The sequence below is a fragment of the Oryx dammah genome, unplaced genomic scaffold, assembly GCF_014754425.2.
Source record: "Oryx dammah isolate SB20612 unplaced genomic scaffold, SCBI_Odam_1.1 HiC_scaffold_3, whole genome shotgun sequence".
NCBI lineage: Eukaryota > Metazoa > Chordata > Mammalia > Artiodactyla > Bovidae > Oryx > Oryx dammah.
Window position 1 is genome coordinate 95302538 of NW_024070187.1, and position 21261 is coordinate 95323798.

Sequence of the window (21261 nt, forward strand, 5' to 3'; positions counted from 1 at the left end):
TGAACATTCCATGGAGCGGTGAGCATGACAAACTGCTTGCCAATATTCTTCAGTTACTGGCAGACATTGATGCTATAGTCCAGCTCTGCTAAATAGAGTCTTAGGGAATAATGGTAATTCATATTCATAAAATATTTTACAGTCTTTCTAAAACATTATGGAGCACTGCTAGGTCATAAACAGCAATATATGTCTTCACCACCTACACTGGTCTTTCTTTGAAGGATGCCTTTTATTTTTATAGAAGGAGAACAGAGTAGGGAAGGAATATAATTGTTTTTGTTATGTTTCATTTTTTTTTTTACAGGTAAATACTAAATCTGACTCAGTTCAAAATATTGAACTGATTTAACCTATTAGAATTTTACAGATTATGACACTGATGTGTTTTGGTTTGTTGGTTGGTGGTCTTGTTCTGTTGGTGGTAGAGTTTGTTGTTTGCTTGGCACAAAGTGTTATTGGTTTAGGCACAATTAATAGAAACAAGTGAAACTGAACAGATTTGGCATGTGTGCTGTGCTAAGCTGCTCAGTCGTCTGATTCTTTTCGACCCCATAGACTATAGCCCGCCAGGCTCCTCTGTCCATGGGGAGTCACCAGGCAAAAATACTGGTGTCGGTTGCCATGCCTTCGTCTAGGAGATCTTCCCAGCCCAGGGACTGAACCCAGGTCTCCTGCGCTGCAGGCGGACTGTTTACCAGCTGAGCCACCAGAGAAACCCACTAGGGCATTTCCCGGCTTCCCTGGTGGCTCTGCATTGTCCCTGCAATGCAGAAGACACAGGTTTGATCCCTGAGTCAGGAAGATCCCCTGGAGGAGGCCATGGTAACCCATTCCAGTATTTTTGCCTGGAGACAGAGAAGCCTGGTGGACTACAGTCCATAGGGTTGCAAAGAGCCAGACACTACTGAAGTGACTGAGAATGCACGCAAGCATGCACGCTCAAGGGCATTTCTATACACCATGCAACTGCAGTTATGGAATCATGTCTGAAGGCAACACTGGAATCCATTTAGAAACTGATAGTAACAATCAATGGAGAAAGCAATGGCACCCCATTCCAGTACCCTTGCCTGGAAAATCCCATGGACGGAGCAGCTTGGTGGGCTGCAGTCCATGGGGTCGCTAAGAATCGGACATGACTGAGCAACTTCACTTTCACTTTTCACTTTCATGCACTGGAGAAGGAAATGGCAACCCACTCCAGTGTTCTTGCCTGGACAATCCCAGGGACTCGGGAGCCGGGTGGGCTGCCGTCTATGGGGTCGCACAGAGTTGGACACGACTGAAGTGACTTAGCAGTAACAATCAATCCCTAGGAAAAAACTCTTAGCCGAATAGACAAGGGCAGAGTAGGGCTATAAGAACAGCTGACGTATTTTCTCTTGGCTGCTTTTTTAATTACACTGTTTCCTAAACCAATTTTATTTTTGAACACTCCTCTCTAAAAATTATCATCCAGCAGACAGTTATAGTATCATCTGCTGCCTGCTGCTTATAATTGACAAGTGATTGCTGGTACAAATCATGTCATTAATCAGCCTTGAAGAGAAGTGAAAACTGTACCCTCTATCCAAACACAAAGCTACTTTTTGGTGTTGGTACTTTCTACTTTTTCAGCTTAGGCTGATGTGAGCACATAAACATCAGCTGCTACTCCTGGTTGGGGGGACACTTCAGCTTACAGAATGTGGGCAGCTGACTCCTTCATATATTATGCCAGGTGAGCCTGAATACCTTCATGGACTTCATCCCCAGTCATATTTGTGGGCAGGGAAACAAACACCTACCAATTGTTGGGAAAAGGCAGCTTCCTTTGGAAAAGGGCAGACACACAGCAAATGCAAAGCCCACCTGTGCAACAATAGGAAAACATAAAGCCCAGTAGTCGCACTCAAGGAACACTTTCTTTCTGATCCTCAATATTCTGAAAGGAAAGTTTATTCTTCCTGAGTGTCTCTTCCATCTAATTTATAATCATAAATAAAATTTCTTTTGCATTATAAAAGTGTACTTGACGGTTAAAGACAGTGAAGTATTAGACAAACTCTCAATGGAGAAAAATCCATTTAGGTTTTGAATTGCTTTTTTAAAAAAATCTAAGAAACACAGAGGATGAGCCATCACTGCAGGTTTGGAACCTGGTATTTAGGTGCTTTATTTGCCAAACTGGTGTTTAGTTTCACTGAGTCATTCTCCTTCTAATTCTTTATTTCCCAATGTATGATGTTAATGTATTTACTTAAAGTTCTAGGGAAGTTAAACATACAAATTGAACATGGCAATATAGCCACTACATTCTTCTTAACTTTCTCTCTTTAATTTTAGGATTTACCTTTTAGTATCAGTGTATGTATATAAATAGCAAAAGAAATGAGAAACAGAGGTTGATCCACCTTAATTTATTATTACATTTGGTCTATTCCTGGACTCACCTTGACCTGGCATGATAAGAACTAAGGAATTTCTGTACCTAATCACCAAATAGATGAGAGAGTAAGGGAATGCATGACAGAATTCATAGAGGAAGAAAGAGTTATTTCACTAATGTTTGCGCAAGAGAGTCCTCCTGCTCTTTGACAGAATTTGAACTCTATTCTCTATGAAATCTATTTGTTTTGGCTGAAATTTGGAATTTATCTAAAGTCAGTGTTAGTCTTAACATTATCTAGGAATTCAGCTTAATATTAAACCTTGCAATGGATTAAGGGGATTTATTTGCTTGGTTACTTTTTAAAAGATTCCATACACACATTTGAAATGTAGCTCTGAGTTGTGTTAATTTAACGAAAACCATGGAGGAGATGCAGGTGTTTATTTGCTTTTTGTAATCTAATGTGAAGAGCAACTAAAAAGCCTCTTGATGAAAGTGAAAGAGGAGAGTGAAAAGGTTGGCTTAAAGCTCAACATTCAAAAAACGAAGATCATGGCATCTGGTCCCATCATTTCATGGGAAATAGATGGGGAAACAGTGGAAACAGTGTCAGACTTTATTTTTGGGGGCCTCCAAAATCAGTGCAGATGGTGACTGCAGCCATGAAATTAAAAGACACTTACTCCTTGGAAGAAAAGTTATGACCAACCTAGATAGCATATTCAAAAGCAGAGACATTACTTTGCCAACAAAGGTCCGTCTAGTCAAGGCTATGGATTATCCAGTGGTCATGTATGGATGTGAGAGTTGGACTGTGAAGAAAGCTGAGTGCCGAAGAATTGATGCTTTTGAACCGTGGTGGTGGAGAAGACTCTTGAGAGTCCCTTGGACTGCAAGGAGATCTAACCAGTCCATCCTAAAGGAGATCAGTCCTGAGTGTTCATTGGAAGGACTGATGCTAAAGCTGAAACTCCAATACTTTGGCCACCTCATGTGAAGAGTTGACTCGTTGGAAAAGACTCTGATGCTGGGAGGGATTGGGGGCAGGAGGAGAAGGGGATGACAGAGGATGAGATGGCTGGATGGCATCACGGACTCGATGGACATGAGTTTGAGTGAACTCCGGGAGTTGGTGATGGACAGGGAGGCCTGGCGTGATGCAATTCATGGGGTCACAAAGAGTCAGACACAACTGAGCGACCGAACTGAACTGAACTGAATCTAATATCAGTCCAGTGCAGGTGTCCTGATTTTGAGGGTCTAAGAATTCTCATACACTCTGAAAATGAACTTGATTTGAAAATAGCCTACACTCAAAGCAGCTATAAATTGCAGCCATGCCCATTTGCTTCAGCCTCCTGAAGTGTGTGTGTGTACAAAAAACCAATGAAAATGACTAGAAAGAAGCTACAGTGATCAAGACATAGTACTGGCAAAAGAATGGGGGAAAAAAATCAATGGAACAGAATACAGAGCCCAGAAACAGACTGGCATAACTATATTCAACTCATCTTTGACAAAGGAGCCAAGGGGCAACACAATGGAGCAAAGATAGTCTTTTCAGCAAATGGTGTTGTACCAACTAGACACTCACAGGGAAAACAAAAAGTGAATCTGGACACAGACCTAACACCTTTCTCAAAAATAAACTCATATGACCTAAATGTAAAAAGCAACACTACCGCATTCCTAGGAGATAACATAGGAGAACACATAGATGACCTTGGGATGTATGTCAATAACTTTTTTAGATATAGCATCAAAGGTACCACCTATGAGAGATATAATTGACAAGCTGGACTTTAAAATTAAAAACTTCTGTGTTGCAAAAAGCAGCGTCAAGGGACTGAGAAGATGGGAAAATACATCTGCAAAGAACATACCTGATAAAGAATTGTTATCCAAAATATACAAAAAATAATGAAAACTCAACAGTAAGAAAACAACTATCTAGATAGCATATTAAAAAGCAGACTTTGCCAACAAAGGTCTGTTTAGTCAAGGCTATGGTTTTTCCAGTGGCCATGTAGGATGTGAGAGTTGGACCGTGAAGAAAGCTGAGCACCGAAGAATTGATGCTTTTGAACTGTGGTGTTGGAGAAGACTCTTGAGAGTCCCTTGGACTGCAAGGAGATCCAACCAGTCCATCCTAAAGGAGATCAGTCCTGGGTGTTCTTTGGAAGGAATGATGTTAAAGCTGAAATTCCAGTACTTTGGCCACCTCGTGCAAAGAGTTGACTCATTGGAAAAGACCCTGATGCTTGGAGGGATTGGGAACAGGAGGAGAAGGGGCCGACAGAGGATGAGACGGCTGGATGGCATTACCAACTTGATGGACATAAGTTTGTGTGAACTCCGGGAGTTGGTGAGGGACAGGGAGGCCTGGCATGCTGTGATTCATGGGGTCACAAAGAGTTGGGCATGTCTGAGCGACTGAACTGAACTGAACTGAGCTTAAAAAATGGGCCAAAGATCTTAAAAGACACCTCACCAAAGAAGATATACAGAATACAGATGGCAAATAAGTATATGAAACAATGCTTCACATCATACATTATTAGAGAAATGCAAATTAAAATGACATAGCACACACATATTAGAACAACCAAAATTCAGAGCACTGACAACACCAAATGCTGGTGAGAGTGTGAAGCAACAGGGGAATGGAAAGTGGTACAACCCCTTTGGAAGACAGTTTGGCAATTTCCTAACAAAACTAAATATACCCTGACCATGCAATCCAGCAATCACACTTCTTGGTACGTACCAAGGGAGTTAAAAACTTATGTTCACACAAAAACCCTGTAAACAGATGTTAATAGCAGATTTACGCATAACTGCCAAAACTTGAAAGCAACCGAAATGTTCTTCAGTAGGTGAATGGATAGACAAATTGTGGTACTAGACAATGGAATACCATTCCGTGCTAAAAAGAAATGAGCTATGAAACCATGAAAAGACCTGGAGGAAATTTAAATGCATATTAGTAGTGAAAGAAGCCAGTCTGAAAAAGCTACATGCTGTATGATTCCAACTCTGTGACATTCCAGAAAAGGCTAAGTGGTTTCCAACCACTGATCTTTTTATTGCCTCCACAGCTTTACCTTTTCCAGAATGTCACAGAGTCGGAATCACACACTATGCAGCTTTCTCCGATTGGCTTCTTTAGATGTCCATTGACAGATAAATGGATAAAGAGGTTGTGGTATGTATATACAATGGAATATTACTCAGCCACTGAAAGGAACACACTTGAGTCTGTTTTAATGGGGTGGATGAAACTAGAGCCTATTATTCAGAATGAAGTAAGTCAGAAAAATAAAAACAAATACCATGTATTAATGATTAGTGCATATATATGGAATCTAGGGAGCTTCCCAGGTGGCGCTAGTGGTAAAGAACCCGTCTGCCAATGCAGGAGACATAAGAGACATGGGTTCAATCCCTGGGTCAGGAAGGTCCCCTGGAGGAGGGCATGGCAACCCACTCCAGTATTCTTGCCTGGAGAATCCCATGGATAGAGGAGCCTGGCAGGCTACTGTCCACAGGATAGTAAAGAGTCAGACACGACTGAAGAGACAGCATGCTCACATGCATGGAATCTAGAAAGATGTATTGATGAACCTATTTGCAGGGCAGCAATGGAAATGCAGGCATAGAGAACAGACTTGGGAACACGGGAGTGAGAAGGGAGATGGTGAGACAAATGGAGAGAGCGGCATTGAAACATACACTACCATATGGAAAACAGACCGCCAGTGGCAATTAATAGGGAACTCAAACCGGGGCTCTGTGACAACCTAGAGGAGTGCAAAGGGGTGGGAGGTGGGAGGGAGGTTCCAGAGGGAGGGGACATTCGTATATCTATGGCTGATGCATGTTGACATATGGCAGAAACCAATAAAATACTGTAAAGCAATTATCCTTCAACTAAAAATTAATTAATTAAAAAAATCAGTGGTTGCCAGGAAGTAGGGGAAGGAATGAATAAGCAAACCACAGAGGATTTATAGGGTAGTGAAACTACTTCTGTGCGATACTATACATTGATAGATATATGTTATTCTGTTATTATATACGAAGAATGAGCCCTAAGGTAAACTGTGGGCTTTGGGTGACTGTGATGTGTCAATATAAGTTCATCAATTGCCTGTTCATATAGTCACTCTCTGCAAACATTTCCCACGAGGAGCAGGGTGAATTTATGATAACTGGGCTTGTTGAGACTATGCACAACTCCTCCTGCCAAGCCCGAGAGCTCGAGGTCAGTGACTGAGCTGGTATGACGGAATTTCCTTCATAATAAGATAAAAAACCAGAATCTGTTGTCTTCAGAAGATAGTAAGCACTTGCTTTTCATGTTTCATGGGGCCTTGGAGGTCAGGCCCACATAGACATCTCTACTCAGAAAGATGGATTCTGCTGGAGCAATTTTACATTAATGAGAGATTAAAAACAACAACAATAACAACAACAAATTCCGACTCAATGAGGGTAAAGGAAATGAATGCTGAGAGAGCTGGTTTAGATCCAAATTTTTCCAACAAGCCAGAGAGTCTTGATCCAATTACTCAAGTGGGTCAGTGACTACATGTTGACATCCTTCTGTGATGTTTTCCTTTAATTTCCTAAAAAAATTTTGCTTGAAGTGTTTTTTGCAAAAACATTTATGTAATTATCATTATTTAGTTCTAGCCCTAAATTTCAAATCTTGTTAAACCAAACAACTTGACCCAAAAAGTCAATTCTGTGTTCTCCAAGGACCTTTTTAAAATTTATCTTTATCGGAGTATAGCTGCTTTACAATGTTGTATTAGTTTCTACCGTACAACACAATGAATCAGCCGTACATAAACATATATCCCCTCCCTTTTGGACTTTCTCTCCATTCAGGTCTTGGAATGCAATAAGTAGAATTCGCTGTACAGTATGTTCTCATTAGTTATCTATTCGATACATAAGGGCTTCCCAGGTGGTGTTAGTGGTAAAGAACCTGCCGGCTGATACAGGAGATGCAAGATACTCAGGTTCGATCCCTGGGCCGGGAAGATTCCCTGAAGGAGGGCATGGAAACCCACTCCAGTATTCTTGCCTGAAGAATCCTACGGACAGAGGAGCCTGGAAGGCCACAGTCAATAAGGCTGCAAAAAGTCCCACAAGACCAAGCAATTTAGCATGCTCACTATACATAGTATCAAGAGTATTTGCCTCAGTCCCAATCTCCCAGTTCCTCCCGCCACCACTCCTTTCCTCTCCAAGGGCTTTTATGTTAAACATTAGTGATCCCTCCACAGTATGGGTCACTGGCTGTGTACTTACTATAACTGTTTTTCTCTTCCTCCTGAATGGGAATCCCTCCCAATCCCCCTGAGGTCTTGTTGGAGAAAGACATGGTCCTATCGGAGAAAGGGGCAAGGTCTGAGCAAACATAAAGAGAGTGCATTGTCTTTGTTCTCTTTTTTCTTGCAGCAGCAAACGGAAGTTTTGAGGTGCTGGTGTCTAAGGATGCTGGAAACATTGTTAGCCTGGGTTCCTGAGTGGCTCTAGGGAGCAGAGCTTTCTGCTACTCAGTGTTCCATATGTTGTATTGAGTTAAGCTAAATCGTGGGCTTATTTGTCATCACAGCATAATATAGCCTATACTGATTAGTAGACTGGTAAACATGTTGAGACATATTCTTACTCAATAAGAGGGGAAAATCCTCTCTTATTAATCCAGAAATGTATACACACTTCTTCCATGTTTTCCAGGGAACACTTGTATAGTTTCTGAATTATGACTATGATCTCTCTTATTTTCTGTGCAAGAAACACAGATAAATGATTTAATGGGCTTCCCTGGTGGCTCAGATGGTAAAGCATCTGCCTGAAATGCAGGAGCCCCAGGTTTGATCCCTGGGTTGGGAAGATCCCCTGGAGAAGGGAATGGCAACCCACTCCAGTATTCTTTCCTGGAGAATTCCATGCACAGAGGAGCCTGGCGGGCTACAGTTCAAGGGGTTTCAAAGAGTTGGACACGACTGATCAACTAACACTAGAAGGGGGAGGATTCTCTTCTAACAGGACTCCCTCTACCTCCCTCATCTTTCTCACAACCACTGCCAGCTACTTACCCCCAAGTAACCAAGTAAATGATGGAATTCATTAATTTATTCAGCCAGTAAATTTTGAGAAAGATACTTTCTGGATGTTCCAAATATAAAACTGAAAAAAAAAAAAAAAGATACAGACCATCCCTGTTCTCATAGAGCTTAGACACCATGGATCTTAGATTACAGGGGAGGAATAAAAAATAAAGAAGTAAGTGAAATGGTAGCTTTTTTAGAAATGTAAAAGTGCTATTAGCAAAAATAAACCAGGGAGGGGGATTATGGAGTGTCAAGGGTGAGGAAGAGTTGCCATAGTCCCAGTATTTATGACAATGCTTGACACCAAGTAAGTCTTCAATGAATGAAGGCCATTGGTGCATACTAACGATACTTACAGGAACTCTCAGCTTTTATTTTGGATCAGCCCAATACGTCTCTCTGTATGTGTACAGCCTTGAGGACTTGCCCTGTTTCTCCTATTGCCCAATAAAGTAGGAATGGCAGGTGCTAACTTGGTAAACAAAGATCAGCTGTCATTAGACATATTCCTTAGACTCCAGATTGCTTACTGCCTTCTGTTCCCAATTCGACTTTGCTGAATATTGGTTTCATTTTTCCCTCACAAGCCTCCTCTTGACTCTCAGTATTTAGTGATGATATTTAAATGCCTGAGTTAATGCTCAATCCCCCCTCAAGGACTCATCTCACTGCTGGAATCAGAGATATCACTTGGGTACTTCCCTGATGGCCCAGCAGCTAGGACTCCATGCTCCCAAAGCAGGGGACCTGGGTTCAATCCCTGGTCAGGGAACTAGATCCCACATACTGCAACTAAAGATTCCCACATGTGGCAACTAAGACCCACCACAGCCAAAGATATATGCTGCTGCTGCTACTGCTAAGTCACTTCAGTCGTGTCCGACTCTGTGCGACCCCATAGACGGCAGCCCACCAGGCTCCCCTGTCCCTGGGATTCTCCAGGCAAGAACACTGGAGTGGGTTGCCATTTCCTTCTCCAATGCATGAAAGTAAAAAGTGAAAGGGAAGTCGCCCAGTCATGTCTGACTCTTCGAGACCCCATGGACTGCAGCCCACCAGCCTCCTCCATCCATGGGATTTTCCAGGCAAGAGTACTGGAGTGGGGTGCCATTGCCTTCTCCAGGGAGGGACAGGGGGCAGGATGAAAAGGGGACGACAGAGGATGAGATGGCTGAATGGCATCACTGACTTGAAGGACATGAGTTTGAGTGAACTCCGGGAGTTGGTGATGGACAGGGAGGCCTGGCATGCTGCAATTCATGGGGTTGCAAAGAGTCAGACACGACTGAGCAACTGAACTGAACTGAACTTACATTTCTTTGGAGGAAAATTTTCCCACCCTCAGACCCCTGGTATCTAAGCCATTACATTATATGCACATGATCCCTTTTCTTTATTTCCATTCTCCAATCATAGAGGCTTTAGGTACTTAAGCTAATGGTGAGCATCTGAACTAAGCTAAGCCTTTGGCTTGCTGGTGTTAAAAAAAAAAAGATGAGCTGGGATGACTAAGTTCTCTGCCTCCTAAGTTTGAGTTAAGTCATGCAGAGAGTACCAGCTGGTGATATGAAATGAAGCTGAAAAAAGCCATGAAACAGACTTGGGTTCATGGCAAACCAAAGGAACATGCAATCCAAAATTATGAGGCAGTATTAATAGAAACTATGAGTAAGCAAAAAAAAAAAAAAAAAAGCTGTATAGCAAAACAAGCAAGCACTTGGAGATGGGTCCACAAAGAGCAGAGAAAGAAGGTGAGTGCATGTCCTCTACCATCCCCTAGAGCTGTACCACGAGAACTGTCCAGTTTTCATTCTAAAAAGAATACTGAATCAATGTACATCATTACAACAAACAATTTTCCCCAAGTCACCTTTAGGAGGTCATTCAGAAAAGTGAAGTCAACAGCCAGACCCTCTTGGTCCTGGCAGGCTTCATGCTTCACCCCACCCCCTTTGGCAACTTGACCATTGTTGGAAGAGGTCATAGAAAGCACCTGACCGACGAGTGACCTATAAGCTGCACCCCAGTAATCAAAGGCTCCCCGCCCCCACCCCTGTCTGTGAAATGTTCTGTCCAGTGTTCCCACAGCCAAAGCTACTCCAAGGACACAGCCTCAACACAGCAATGTGTTGTTGAGACCATCTGGACTGGACACATGATGGAACCGTTAAGATGGGCCTCTGTGTAAACTTTAAGATACTGGTGGGTGAACACAGAGACCGACTTGTCCTTCAGCTGGTGGAGACACACATGTGTAGTTAGTCCTCTTGCTTGTTACAATGACCACCTATCAATGTGGAGCAGTCTGCTTTTACCTTCAACCGATCCCTGCCCACCCTGGCTGGGGCCAGTTTCTAATTTCATGTGGGAAGCTCCCAGGTTGAGAACCAATAATTATGTGGAGGGTATTGAAGACAACTGTGTTGGAAACCAGGAACAGAAGGGAGATCTTCACTGATTCCCACCTCCAGGAGACCAGGAAACAGGCCTGTAAACCATCATTTTCAACAAAACTGGATAAATGGCAATAGAGATTCACAAAGTGAGTATGAGGATGGAAACTCACATCACACAGCCAGGGATCAGCCCACTGTTCTCAAGTTCCTTACTGTCAGTGTATTGGGTTTGTTCCTACAGTTAGGCTTCCAGCTTCAGTTTCCCTGTCTTGGTCCTCGGTGTTTTGTCAGAACTCTCCACCAGGAATCACAAGCTGGAATCAAGACTGCCAGGAGAAATATCAACAACCTCAGATATGCAGATGATACCAATACCACTCTAATGGCAGAAAGTAAAGTGAAACCAAAGAGCTTCTTGATGAGGATGAAAGAGGAAAGGGAAAAAGCTGGCTTAAAACTCAATATTCAAAACACTAAGATCATGGCATTGGTCCCATCACTTCATGGCAAACAGAAGATGGAAAAGTGGAAGCAGTCACAAATTTTATTTTCTTGGGCTCCAAATCACTGTTGACTAACTGCAGCCATGAAATTAAAAGATGTTTGATCCTTGGAAGGAAAACTATGATAAACCTAGACAGCATATTAAAAAGCAAAGGCATCATTTTGCTGATCGAGGTCTGTATAATCAAAGCTATGGTTTTTCCAATAGTCATGTATGGATGAAAGAAGGCTGAGCACCAAAGAATTGATGCTTTCAAATTGTGGTGCTTGAGAAGGCTCTTGGGGGTCCCTTGGACTGCAAGGAGTTCCAACCAGTCAATCCTAAAGGAAATTATTCCTGAATATTCATTAGAAGGACTGATGCTGAAGCTGAAGCTCCAACACTCTGGCCACCTGATACGAAGAGCTGACTCATTGGAAGACCATGATGCTGGGAAAGATCGAGGCAGAAGGAGAAGAGGGCAGCAGATAATGAGATGGTTAGATAGCATCACTGACTCAATGGACATGAGTTTGAGCGAACTCAGAGAGATAGTGAAGGACAGGGAAGCTTGGCACGCTTCAGTTCATGGGGTTGCAAGAAGTCAGACATGACTTAGGGACTGAACAACGAAAACAATGCCACGCTAAGGAGCATGGGCTTTATGAAATAGGTAAAATGAATGGCCACTGAAAAGCTTTAAGCATATATTTGGACTTTGTAATTCTAAGGTAGTTCCACTGTGTACACATGTCCTCTCTCAATTATTGAATGAAACACTAATTTTCCAGATGTGATTAAGGTCCCAAGTCATTTGACTTGAAGATAAGGAGAGTATCCTAGGTAAGCCTGACCTAATGAGTTCAGTTCAGTTCAGCCGTTCAGTTCAGTTGCTCAGTCGTGTCTGACTTTTCACAACCCCATCAGGTAAGCCCTTAAAACGGACTGAGCTCATCAGAGTAACAGAGATGCAAAGCAGGAGATAAATTTGACAGGACGGATATTCTCCACCGCGGGAGGGGCCATGTGAGAAGGAGTGGGAGTAGCTGAGAGTGGCCCCTGACTGACAGGCAGCAGGCACATGAAATTTCAGTCCTGCAACAGCAAGGAACTGAAATCTATCAGCCACCTGAAGGGGCTTGGAATGGGATCTTGAGTTCCTGATGAAAACACAGCCAAGCAACCCCTTGATTTCATCCCAGTGAGGTACCGAGCAGAGAATCCAGCTACCCTATCCCTCCAGCAATGTGAGCTCACAGGAGGTATGGTTTTACACCACCCTATCCCTGGAGATTTGCTCTGCAGCATCAGAAAACAAACATAGGCTTCTGCTGGACTGGGCGGGAAACTGTTTGTGAGGATTAAGACTAGAGACTGGGATTTAGGGAGGGGGTTGCCGCAGTTATGCAGACGTGGGCTGAGTGCCCAGAACCACAAGGAGGCCTTCCCCGCTGAGTTCAGCTCACCACTACCTCTAAACTCGGTGCTGTAAAACACCCCAGCCACTTGGGAGGAGGCCACTTTCCACGGCTGGCTGGCTCCCCCAGCTTCTCCTTTTTCCTGCCAACATGGGGTATAGGGTCCCCACCAGTTTCCTGTTGGAGCCCTTCTGAGTTGTGAAAATTAGTCATACTTCTTACCAGTAGCTCCCTTCTGGAGGCACAGATATACAGCAGCAGTTCTCAACCCTGACAGCTTATGGCAGTGATCTAAGGAGCTTTTAAAAATGATAGCCAGTGTAGCCCTCCAGAGCCTCTCATTTTACTGTCTTTTTTTCTATTTTTCTTAACTTTTCCAGTGATTCTAATGCACAGTCACGGTTGAAAACAGCTGAAATAAAACAGACCTCCATCTGAAAGTGTAGGACTTAAAGAATAGTAATAAAATATCCTCTCATCTGTCTTTATAATAGCATGATAAACTCTTCTTCCTCCTCTTTCTTCTCTGTTCAACTCTACCAATAAGGAAACTATCCTCATCACCATCATCATAAAAACAATGATGATGATGTGAAGTTTGATTTGTTAATTTAACACTTTATTATGTAAATAATTTTATGTTGTTGATGAGGAAACAAGGGCTTCCCACGTGGCTCAGCGGTAAAGAATCTGCCTGCACTGCCGGAGACGCAGGAGACATGGGTTCAGTCCCTGGGTGGGGAAGATCCTCTGGAGGAGGAAATGGCAACCCACTCCAGTATTCTTGCCTGGGAAGTCCCACGGACAGAGGAGCCTGGTGGGCTACAGTCCACGGGATCGCAAAGAGTTAGACACGACTGAGTGACTGAGCATACAACATGAGGAAACAAAGGCTTAAAAACGTTAAACAAACTGCTTTACAATTATAGTTATTGTGGGCTCCACACAGCCTCAAACCCAACTCCACGTCCCAAAGCCTTTGTTTTCCACAAAAACACGATTCCATAAGGAACTGTAAAGAATATACTTACCACTCTTTACATCAGCCACCATCTGCTGATCACTGCCTATGTTCTAGACCATCAGGTATGTTTCTGATTTCATTTGATCCTTATACTGATGCTATACGGTGGAAATAAATGCCTCCACGGTGATAAAACTAAGGTTCAGAATGGTTAAAGAACTACCCCAGGTTCAGACAACAAATAAGAGATGAATTCAGAAGCGGTACCAATCTTCTGATTCCAAGTCCAGTATTTTCAACTGTACTCACTTGGTCCTAAGTGACAGAAGCCTCTGGCAAAGGCACAATATCCTTGAAAAATACAGGGAAAACTTGAGTCTGAGTAAAGTAAGAAAAACCAAGCCCTGGGCTTCCCTGGTGGCTCAGTGGTAAAGAATCCACCTGCCAATGCAAGAGACACAGGTTCAAACCCTGGTCTGGGAAGATCTCCCATGCCTCAGAGCAGCTAAGACCATGTATCATAACTACTGAGCCTGAGCTGTAAAGCCCATGTATCACAACAAGAGAAGCCATTGCAAGGGGAGGCCCGTGTACCGCAACTAGAGAGCAGCCCCCACTCACCACAATACGAGAAAAGCTCCCACAGCAGCAAAGACCCAGCACCACCAAAAATAAATGAATAAAATTAGAAACCCCAAACGATCACTGCTCTTCCTGCAGGTGTCTCTTCTACCACTTAGTGAAGTGAAGTGAAGTCGCTCAGTCGTGTCCAACTCTTTGCAACCCCATGGACTGTAGCCTATCAGGCTCCTCTGTCCATGGGGATTTTCCAGGCAAGAGTGCTGGAGTGGATTGCCATTTCCTTCTCCAGGGGATCTTCCCGACCCAGGAATACTCATATAAAGTCTTCAGATAATCCCAAGCCCTCACTTGCCACCGTAACAAGTAGTGGCAGGCTGCCCTGGACGACAGTTCTTGCTAATGGCAACACTGCAGTTCTTCCCAGAGCAGTGATCCTGACAAGAGACCCACACGAAAATACAGACACACATTTACACTTGTGTGAATGCGAGTGACAAACATAAGACATCACCGTCCCAGAAAGTTCATCATGAGTATACTGGGAGGTAAGTGACCTTTTTAAATCTTCTTTCTTATTGCCTATTTCTTTTTTCTAATTTTAAAAAGGTATCTACTCAGACCCTTCTTGGTTGGTTTTGCGACAATAACCAACATTAATGAATGACGTGACGAGAGAAAATAATGGCCTCAGAAATTCCTTTCTCCTTCTGCCTTTTCAACCCTACTGTCATGTATTAGTATCCAAACCCTCTCCTCCAAACCTTGCTTCATGTTGGGCCCAAATAAACTCCCTCCTTGCTATTGCTGTATTCATCATTCTTGCAGTTTCACACTTCTGAGTGTCTATGGGCTTCTCAGGTGGTGCCAGTGGTAAAGAACCCGCCTGCCAATGCAGGAGATGTAAGAGATGCGGTTTCGACCCCTGGGTCAGGAATATCCCCTGGAGGAGGACATGGCAACCCACTCCAGTATTCTTGCCTGGAGAATTCCACGGACAGCGAGCCTTGCAGGCTGCAGTCCATGGGGTCACAGAGTCGGACATGATTGAAGCCACTTAGCACGCATGCACTGAATGCCTGTAAATGCTCCTGGCAATAGATAAGTAACATTCTCTCTTTGTCTTCAAGAAATTCGCATCTAAGGTTCAAAACTAATTCATGAGCTTTTTAATACACCTGAAGCATTACAATGTAAGGAAGAAGCAACTCCATTCTCTACTTTTCCTCTTCAGAATCATATCTTCCTGGCTCCATGTATCTTAGACTGAAAGCGCCTAAATCTGCCAGCTGCTACATTATGGAAAAGAGGCACAATGCTGTCTACAGACAGCATGTAATATTTATGGAGAGAAATAAACATAAGATCAGCGGTGGGAGACTAGACTTAAATTTATGGGCTTTAAGTAGAGTGACCTTCACATTTATTGTTCAAGCCTTTGAGATACTTTCGAGAATGAAAAGAGGTGATGTTAGTCATTATCCTGAGACAATAGACATAAACCCTAAACCTCCCCCCAAAACAGGGACCTATGTTCACTCTCCTAAGGGATTAAGGAAGGGAATCATGACTTTTTTCTACTGAGATGACTTCTGAGAAAATCAAGGGTATCTACTCAGACCCTTCTTGGTCGGTTTTGCGACAAGGCTGAAATAATTTCAACACATGTGGTTTGCACCATTCTGCATATGGACCAACCATCTATCTATCTGATGAATTTGCCACATTGACACCAAGACGTTTCTACCAGCTCTGCCTCTCAGTTCCTCACCATCATGCATGCGTGCCAGGTCACTTCAGTCATGTCTGACTCTGGACCCCATGGACTGTAGCCTATCAGGTTCCTCTGTCCATGGGATTCTCCAGGCAAGAAAGTTGGAGTGGGTTGCCATGCCCTCCTCCAGGGGATCCTCCCCACCCAGGGATCGAACCCACATCTCTTGGGCCTCCTGCATTGACAGGCAGGTTCTTCACCACGAGTACCACCTGGGAAGCCCCTTCTCGTGTTGGTCCAGAGGTTTGTGCCTCTGAGTCCTTTTCCTCTGCAGCTACTCTTCCCATAGTACAGCCGTTGGGCTTCCCTCAGCCTCTACAATGTGATGGCAGAGGCAGATCCAGCCACAGCTGCAGAAACATAGGTAAAGGGCTCCCTAGAGCTGGCTGGTGGGGAAAGAGCAGTGGCTCAGGCTTCGCTGTTGCTCTGGATCCCTCCTGGTTGCTACGGAATATGATTTAGGGGCATAATGAGGGCGCCCTGTCGCGTTTACCGCGAGCAGGCTTCATCGGGGCAGAATTTCACTCAGCAGATGAACATAGACAGGGGCACGTTTCCTTCTCCAATGAAATATTAAACATGACAGGTGCGTTACCCATCAGGAAAGCAGCATACAAAACGCTTGTGTAACCCACGAGGTCTTCCCCTCTCCACCTCCCCTGCTTGGCTGGGCTCTGGGAGGTGATATGCCTCCTGCAACGCCGTTCAGGTATTCAATTCCAAAAGTTACGGCCAGCGGTATCCTTGGGAAGATAATTTAAAGGCTTTTGGCTTTAAATTAAGAATCCATTAAGATAATAAAATGTTTTCTTCGAGTTTATTGTTATTCTGCCTAAGGGATCCGCGGGGGAACACAGGATAAAAACTATGAGGAGAAAGATTCCCGTCACTATGGAAACAGATTCATTTATTTTTATGGGCTGATTTCTAATTCCTCTCCCTCGGCAAAGCTCCCACTAACTTCTGATGCTGGGAGATTATGCTCACTCTGAGGACATTTTGCTGCTTCGGGTGGTATTTCTTCTTTATTTGGGGAGGTGGGGTGTAGAGAAGAGGGGCTCGATAAAGAGCCAAAATGCATCAGAATATCTTTCCAAAGGGTTGACTCCAAGCAGAATAGTCAACTGATTGGACTAAGGAGGCTGTATTCAGAATTCACAATGAGTAGATGGAAATACAGCCCCCTAACAGGGACCAGCTTGACATCAACTCTTAAAAATGCAGAGCACACACACACAGAGGGGTTCAAGAAGCATACCTCCTGCATGAAATTCTATCTACCAGCTGTGTTCAGTCTGGAACTTATTGATATATTATAACTAGGTATAGATCTCATCACAATGGGTAGCATTCTGAAGAAACCCCAATTTGTTTCATATCAATTAATGTTAACTTCTTGGGTCTCACTATTGGCAGAGTTGAGGTCCTTTAATAGAATGCTGATTCTATGTCTTATGAGTTATTCTCTATCCCCCTCTTAGTAAAATGGCAAAGCAGATAAACAGCAACTTCCAGGAACAAAGGAGCGTTGTGACTGATATTTGCGATTATGCTGAACTCTCAGGCTGAAAAACGTTGGGGATATAAATAGCATGATATGATTTCACTCAATCTGCTCTCAGAGGTCCCGTATTCTTGTTTATTTGCTTGCATGGTCATTCAATGTGCTGTGAGATCCCACACACTGGGAGGATGGTCAATCACAGATCTTTGTATTGGAATCTGTTCAAGTCCTGAAAGGCAGACAGGAATAGTAGTACATGCAGAACTGGTGGAAAGATCAGTGGGGCAATTCACCTATCAAGTCTGACCGTACACCTACCACTCCCCTCCTCAGGCCACTCAGAAGTGAACCATCGGCCCTGGAAAGCCACTGGAACTGAGCCAGAAAAATCATGAGTCAGCAAGTGGGGGTTCAGGCAAAGTTTGATGCAGTATGTGCGTGTCTGTGTGTTTGGCTGTGGGTGTGGGTATATAAAGGTGTCGGTGTGCTGACAGCTTACCTGGGGTGTGGCAAAACGTTCCCTATGTATTATTTTAAGAACTGGTTCTGAAATGTCTGAATGCCGTGATTTCAAATGGCCAGAGCTTTGACACCAGGAGACATGTGGATATTTGGACTGGTTTCTTCATTATGTTTGACACATGTGGCGTTCTCTGCTTATTTCAGTGCAAATCTGCATACAGTCCTTCGGGGCTGTTTATCCCCTGTTTACCTGCCTCCCATCCAAGAAACTCTAAATGATACTGAAAGCAGGATGCAGAACTGAGTAAAAATATGCATAAAAGAAGACCAAATAAGTGAAACCGGGACAGCAGAGTACATGATATAATATCTTATATTCCAAGGGCCCACTTTCCACAGCAGGGGTGGGGGAAGGGGATGTGCATTAAAAGGTTTTGGTGAAAGCACTGGTATCACTCTGAATTAGAAGAAAGCTTAGAGATATTAGATAATAGAAATACGGCACAATGACACTAACATCTTCATTTCATGTCAATAACCATATACCGATGTGAGGTTCCATGCAGAAGGCCCTTGCTCGCAATGACTCTATAGTCTAGTAGAGGACGCAAATGTAAGAACAATGACTCATTGGAAAGAGGAAGAGGGAAGGAGGTGCCTAAGGTGATGCTAAGATTCTTACTTGATGGACTAGCAAGAAATACAGGAGGATGAGCAATTAAATATTTTTCCAATTACTATAAAAACAATATATGCTCTGTTTTCCTGGGCATTGCCCCACCCAGGGAAACAATCCTAACAGTCTGCTGAATATCTATTTCTTTCCTCATATCCATTCAAGCACAGAGACACGTGTACACATACAGGGCTTTCCTAGATTGACTTTGTACAATAATTAGATAATACTATCTGATATACTAGATACTACTGTACATATTACTTTCTGAGTTGCTTTTTGACTTCAGAATACATCATGGGCTTCTTTTCACATCAAATAGCTGCATAATGGCTATAATTCACTGTCATCTATTCTCCCCGATGGGCATTCTGTTTGTTCCCAAGTTCTCACCAGGACGCAAAATAAACATCCTTACTTATATATGCTCATACAGAGATGTGCTTTGACTTCAATAAGAGAACCCATAAGTGGGATTGCTGGGTTAAAGGATATACATACTTTTCATCACTGAGTCTTCCAGATTTCTTGTCAAAGATTGTGAAGCGATTTTTGCTCCACCAACAATAGAAGGAAATTCTTAGTGATGATGAGCAATTGTGAGGGGTGGTCCAGGGGAAAGAAGGGACCATAGTTTAGCTTCAGTTCAGTTCAGTTCAGTTCAGTCGCTCAGTCAGCTTGACTGTTGACTAATTAAGTCTAAGAGGCCTACTTGATGTTTGCACGGTGATACCCAGCAGGCAGTGAGATGCTGAGCGCTGACAGGAAAGGATCTCAGTGTGAGTGAGGAAGTGGCAGTGGGTGGAATCTTTCTGGGGAGGAGGACGGAGTGGAGGGGGGTGGGGGGGTGGGGCTGACTATAGATCCTGAGGCAGTTCCCTCACCACAGCACTGAGTGGAGAAAATTAGGAATTAGTGAAGGAGGCTAAGGATGTGTCAAGCAGGAGCTGAGAAGCCAAGAGAGTGCAGGTTAAGGGAAATAAGAGGAAGAGTCAGTTTCAAGAAGCAGGGTGTGCACTATGGCACTAAAGGCTGGGTGAGACCGTTCATCACAGTGACCTGGACATTTTCTTTCTTTTTTTAAAATATCTGTTTATTACGGTAAAAGTCACATAGTATAAACCATACCATTTTGACCATGTTTTGCTGCACAGCTCAGTGGCTCTAAGCGCATTCACATTGTTGTGCAGCTTTCACCATCATGCACCTCCTGGGTTTTTCACTTTCCTAAACTGACACTCTGTCCTCATTACACAACAATCCTCCGTTCTCCCACCCCGCCTCCCGCCGCTGTGTGCTCTGTTGCTCAGTCATGTCTAACTCTTTGAGACCCCACGGACTATAGCCTGCCAGATTTCTTCTGTCCGTGGGATTCCCCAGGCAAGAATACTGCAGTGGGTTGCCATTTCCTCCTCCAGGGGACCTTCCTGACCCAGGGATCGAACACACAAACACGCGTCTCTTGCATCTTCTGCACTGGCAGGAAGATTCTTTACCACCGAGCCACCGGGAAGCCCTCCTGTCCATGGCATTTACCAGTGTACTTCTGACTGTCTGAGTCTGACTATTCTAGGTGCCTCATATAAGTGGAATCAAAGAGTAATTTGTCTGCACCTAATGTCTGCGTGCATGCTAAGTCACTCAATCATGTCCGACTCTTTGCGACCCTATGGAAGAACCACCAGGTTTTTTTGTCCACGGGATTCTCCAGGCAAGAATACTGGAATAGGTTGCCATGCCTTCTCCAGAGGATCTTCCCAAACCAGGGATCAAACCTGCATCTCATGTTTTCTGCATTGGCATGTGGGTTCTTTACTACAAGCACCACCTGGGAAGCCCCACACCTAATGTCTACTGGAATACATTTTTGTGAACATTCTCTTCTTATACCTTATGGTTGGGGCTACAGAAATGGGAGTTCCAACTTTCTAGTTTTCTAAAAATAAAAAAAACCTGATCTGTGTCAACTTTAAGGAACACGGTGATGCATATACATTAAATACCCTTCGTCCTAATACCATTGTAGGCCATCGCCACTATTGGCAGAGCTGCCGATGAGTTGGAAAATGGAGGTATTTTAGCTTGATCTCGATTCCCCTCCCTCTGCCCTTCTTGGGAAAGAAGTGCTGGCAATCACAGGATAAAAGGCCCTAAATCATTCCCTGAGCAGAAAAACAACCTCTAAACTATCAAAAGCTAACCATGTCGACACTGACAGACACAGGCTATGGGGCCGAAATCTTCCTCTCGTCAGCTTCTCTCTCTGGACCCTGAAAACAGAGTGCTCAGCTGCCTGTCATCCATGGTTGTCCTGGTGACAAGTTCTCAGTATGTCTATGCAGCACATAGTGTAATTATTCAGGTCACACACCTCCTGGGATGGTCCCATGTTCTCAGGACAGAAAGGGACTCGACAGAAATGGACCCGCTCATGTACACACAGAGCTATCTGACCAGTTATTTGGGGACAGCTAGGCTAAAGGGCCTGACTTCCATGGCTCT

General features: G+C 43.7%; 1 protein-coding gene and 1 non-coding gene across 2 annotated transcripts in view; one reads left to right on the forward strand and one right to left on the reverse strand.

Annotated features, from left to right (window-relative positions):
* RASGEF1B (RasGEF domain family member 1B) overlaps positions 1-21261 on the reverse strand; it is a 653319-nt gene that overhangs the window by 185085 nt on the left and 446973 nt on the right. The gene's annotated exons all lie outside the window — the stretch shown is intronic.
* On the forward strand, positions 8210-8281 carry TRNAF-GAA. Its single transcript has one exon. It is a non-coding gene; the product is annotated as a tRNA-Phe (tRNA).